The following is a 5,399-nucleotide window of genomic DNA, read 5'->3' as shown; positions in this document are numbered from 1 at the left end:
CAGAGACAGTGCGATTGGCACAAGACAGAGCAGAGTTTAGGGCTGTTGTACATAGGATCGCTATGAGTCGCAAGCGACCTGACGGCATATAACAACAACAACAATGCAACTGAGATACAATATCATTGAAAATAGTAAGCTGTTATTAATGGGAAGATATACAAGTCTTCAGTCAGGGAAATCTCCAAATTATTGAGGAGCAAGTATGCCAGTTTGACGATTCAGGTGCATCATATTCAGGTCATATTTTTTTCAATCATTTGCTATCCATCTGAGAGCTGGACAATTAATAAAGATGACAGAAGAATTGATGCCTTGGAGATACGGTGTTGGAAAATAGTACTGAATATCCCACAGACTGCCAAAAAGAACAAACAGATAAGTCTTGGAGAAAATGGAGCTAGCGTGCTCCTTGGAAGCAGAGATGATGAAGCTTTATCTCATATATTTTGGGAATGTTGCCAGGGGAGGCTGTTCCTTGGTGAGGGACATCATGCTTGGAAACGGGGAGGGTCAGCAATAGAAAGGAAGATGCTCAACCAGATGGCTTGACACAGTGACTGCAGTAATGAGTTCAAGAATGTCAGAGATTGTGAGAATAACACAGGATAGGGCATGTTTCAGATCTGTTGTTCATAAAGCTACTATGAGTCATACTTGCCTCAGAAGCATCCAATAACAACAACATGCTTCACATGAATTGCTGAGGCCCACAGTTTCAAAAAAACAAAAACAAAGGAGTAAGAAAAGAAAGAAGTAAAGGTAATAATGGAACAAGAGAAGGAGGGAGAAGGATGAAAGGAGGTGAAGAAAGAAATAAAAGTAGGAGGGAGACAAAGGGAAGAAGGAGAAGGAAGGAAGGATGGAGAAAGGGAGAAAATGGGGGAAGTGAGGGAGAGATTGAAGAAAAAAAGAGTAACAAAAAGTAAAAGTAAACTTTGCAAATAAATGTTCATCTGTTTGATTTCATCTATCTAGGTAATCATAAAGTATTTTTGGATTTTTGTTTGTATAAGACTTTAGTTTCTTATAATACAGAATGATGAGTTTCCTTTTCATTTGTTATTAGCTATAAGAGGAGAATACCTGAATTTCACACTCTGAGCATCAGACAGCAGGCATAATGTATGTGATACTGTGCCAATATCATGAAACATAAGGTCACATTCCTCTGCTGCGCTATAGATAAAGGGCAATCTCCAGCATTTCATCTGCTTTCTGAATTTTTAGTTAAGTTTAAATTATAGAATATAGACTAAAATTATGCATATCTTATGAAAGCCATTTATAGGCATTACATATTTGGGTACATACACAAAATATATGGCAGAAATATAGAGGAAAAACTTAACAAAAAAGAATTACCTTTGAGTCGGAATGAATTCGTAGTTGACCCTCTAGCAGTTAGTTTTTCAGAGGATGTAAATTTTCCAGAAGTAGATTACTCACCATTCTTCCAAGGAGAGCGAGTAGATTTGCACTTCATGCCTTGGAGTTCGCAGTGCAACTCCCTACCCACCAGTTAGGGGACAACCACAGTTAAGGGACAATTATCTTCAGTCCTATTTCCTTCACTCTCAACCTACCTTCTGCTTACTGAGGACTGAATATGAGAAGAACAGAACATTGATTGTGAACTTCCCATAATTTGTTGTTTTGTTGTTGTTGAGTACTGTGGAGTCGGAACTGACTCATAAATGACCCTCCAGTGGGTTTTCTGAGGCAGTTAATCACATGGGAGGAGATTGCTCATCCTCCCAAAGAGCAGTTGATGGATTCGAACTGTATGCATTCAGGATTGCAGGCACAGGTTCTTACCACTGGGCTGTCAGAGCTCCCTGTCTGCAGTTTATTGCCATCAAATTGGTCTGACTGAAAGTAGTCCTTTAGAACAGAAGAGAACTGGTTCATAGGGTCTCTCAGTCTGTATGCCTTTCTGAGGCTACCTTATCTCTCCCTCAAAGACTAGCTGGTATATCCTAATCATGACTTAGCAGCCCCAAGCTTAAACCATTGTGCCATCAAGGCTCTTTAATTTTGAAACTTTATTAAGAAAATATCAATAAAATCAGTGAAAGATGTTCTCTTCATCAAGCATGAAGCATGAAGATGAGAGGCTGTTTCTCTAGACCAGTCCTGGCAGGCCTGTCCATGTAAAGTAACCATATTCACCAATCACAACGAACTTGCCTATAGCAATTAAATATGTTTATAAATCACTCACACACATATGCACACATCAGGATCTGGGAGTCATAATTCATTTGTGCTCAACTACCAAGTGAAACATTACTGGTTCAGGCCCTGCTCAGCAGCATCACAGAAGGACTTGGAAATCTGCTTCTATAAAAGGTTACAGCCACGAAGGGCCTAGGAGCCAGTTCAACTGTGTAGTAGTTGCAGTTGGCATGAGCTGAAATGTCCTGAATAACAGTGGGTCTGGTTTTTGCACACACAATAATGTACTATTAATATCCTTGTTATGAACTCAATCATGTCGGCTCCAAGAGGTTCCAAGTACTAACCCAAGAATGTGCCCTAGTTTAATTCTAGGGTCTTTGATAATGTTATCACTTAAGTTAGTGTCAGATCAAAATGGAGTGGGGTGAGTTATAATCCAAGCTCAGTGATATTTCTATTTAAGAGAAGAGAGGAAACATAAAACAAAGGGAAAATGTGAGGATGGAGTGATGCTGTGGCTATAAGCCAGGGAATGCCTGAGGCTACTAGAAGCTGCGAGAAATAAAAAAACAAAGGTTTATCCCTATAGCTTTTGGAGAGAACATGGCCCTGAAGACACCTTGAATTTGGACTTCATAATTGAGAGACAATACATTTTTGTTCTCATAATCCACTCAATTTATGGACAAAAGGCAGGGCTTCAATCAGATATTCATAGGTTTGCTCTATGTTGTAATTGATTCATTGGGACCTAATAAACAAAAACAACAAATTCATAGCAAAGGACCATTTGTCTCTCTATGACTCTCAGATTATGAGTAGTATCAGGCTGGGAGTATGTTATATTTGTGTTTGAACCCTAATAACCACTAGCATCCAGCCGTAGTAGCTGTTTAATAGAATTATTTTGGTGAAGGAAGAAAGAAGAATCAACTAACCAATTGAAAGCTCTGAAAATAAACAATATGCAATCAATCAATGCTCATTAGTGGGTAAATTTCTTTACTATCAATGTCTCTTGTTTACTGTTGGGAACAGTAATGTCCTATGTATATTAAGTATTTTTTCTTTTCTATTTTGGCTTATCTTTGTATCCATAGAAAAAAAGAAAACTAGAACTACAAATTTTTTTCGGGGTTCAAGAAGAGACAGCCATGCCTGCATTTAGGCATATGTTGTATACTGGTGAGTTGAAATCAATCTATAGCTAACTCTCCAGTGGGTTTTCAGAGGCATTTAATTGCACAGGAGGAGAGTGCCCGTCCTTCTCCCATAGAGAAGTTGGTGGATTCGAACTTCATGCCTTCAGGATTGCAGAGCAACTTCTTACCACTAGACCACCAGAGCTCCCTAAAGTTAGTATGTTGTTGTATTGTGTACTGTCGAGTCAGAACTGACCAATGACTGACCCTTCAGTGAGTTTTCAGAGGCAATCCTTCTCCCACGTAGCAACTGGTGAATTTGAACTGTGTGCCTTCAGGATTGCAGCACAGCTAAACACACTGAGAAAATGACAATCTAGAAAGTGAGTAATAAATTCTGGAAGCATGTCTACAAGTAAGAATGTTGGTAAATGCAATGAAACAAGATTGTTTGGTCTTTGGGGGAAGAATTTGTTCCCAAAATCAAAGTAAGATGACCTAGAGTATGAGTGAGAAAAGAGTCTAGATTATCCAGCTGAATGGGTGGAGCCTGAGTTAGTGTCTACTGGTAGCAGTAGTATGATGACGATAGTAACAAAAGCTCAAAAGCACTCAATGAATATGAGGTATGAAGAGTACATCTATTACTAAACTAAACCAAACAAAATTAACCTTATTTCCATAAAGCTGATTTCGACTATGAAAAATAATTTCATGCTTGTCTGTTCTGTTAACTCCCCGACTAAGAAGCTTTAGGGGGGAAAAAGAAAAGAAAACTAGGAAAAGTATCAAGAGTGCTTGATACAGTTAAATTAGCATTGGGGTTAGCACTTCCATTTTTGCCTTTCAATCTCTAACCAAAGCTCATGCTGGGATTTTTCTTCATCTATGATCTTAAATAAGATGGTGGATTGCTGGATGTCTCTAATTTCCTGTCCAGAGTTAAAGAAAATGATTTCACAACTAGTGATGGAAAACACAAATACATATGCTCTCTGCACAGCTAGCATCATCTAACTATCATGGAGCCAGTTCTTCTAGGTTTATGCATCAAGCTTCATATACCAATCAGTTGAGTACTAGATGCTGAGAGAGGGTCATATCAGCTTGAACTGGGGCCACAAGCAGCATGATCTCCTCAGATGTGAGTTCATGAATTAGCTCTTACTTCCAATCAAATTCAATAACAACTAACAATAACAATATTAAATATTTTTCACATAAAATCTGTTAACACAAATAGCATGTATAGCATGTGAAGGAAACAAAGGTGGTTTTGGAAAAAACCCAAAACCATAACATGTTGATTGCATAAAATATGATAGATAAAGCACAAAGTATACATGTTACTCCTTTAAATGGAATATTCTTTCTGTTAAATAAACTTGTCTGGCTCTTAAAACCATCATTTTGGGGAGAAGAAATGAGACAAGATGGAAAAGCATTTCAAGAAAACACTCATTGCATGGTGAGAGCATTATGCTGAGTGAACTAACTCAGCCTCATAAGGACAAATATTGCATAAGACTATTATTGTAAAAATAGAGGTAAGATGTATACAAAAGTCCAAAGGGGGAAGGGGAGGGAAGAGGGGGACTGAAGGTGGAGGTGAGGGAGTCTTGAGGGCAGAATTATGTGGGAAGAGTGAGGGGTTAAAGAAATTAGGAAAGATCCAGTGGCGATGTGAAAAGATGGGGTAATGATGGGCAGGGATCAATGGTGATTAATTTTATAAAATACAATGTATTGGGATGATTCCATGACACACAGGTTAATAGAGAAATGAATGAAGTATAGTGTATATAAATGAAACACAATGTATACGAATTTTGTATGCAAACCAATATAAAATAAAAATATTTTTAAAAAATACAAAAAAAGGCCCAGAAAAAAGCCAAAAATATTTACAGTCTCAGAAATCTGATGGAGGATCACTATGAGTTAAACACAATTCACTGGCAGTTGCTGTTGTTAGATGTCTTACAGTTGACTACAATTCATAGTGAGTCTAAAAATAACAGATCAAAACCTTACCATAACATGTGCCATTTTCATGATCTCTACCAAGTTCAAGCA

General features: G+C 37.9%; 1 pseudogene; it reads right to left on the bottom strand.

Annotated features, from left to right (window-relative positions):
* Positions 1-5,399, bottom strand: part of LOC102850437 — a 184,850-nt pseudogene that overhangs the window by 1,074 nt on the left and 178,377 nt on the right.

The sequence above is a fragment of the Elephantulus edwardii genome, unplaced genomic scaffold (genome assembly GCF_000299155.1).
Source record: "Elephantulus edwardii isolate Elephantulus edwardi_28Jun2011 unplaced genomic scaffold, EleEdw1.0 scaffold00372, whole genome shotgun sequence".
In the NCBI taxonomy this organism is placed as follows: domain Eukaryota; kingdom Metazoa; phylum Chordata; class Mammalia; order Macroscelidea; family Macroscelididae; genus Elephantulus; species Elephantulus edwardii.
The sequence above is the reverse complement of the archived record's forward strand: the minus strand, read 5'-3'. Positions and strand labels throughout refer to the sequence as shown.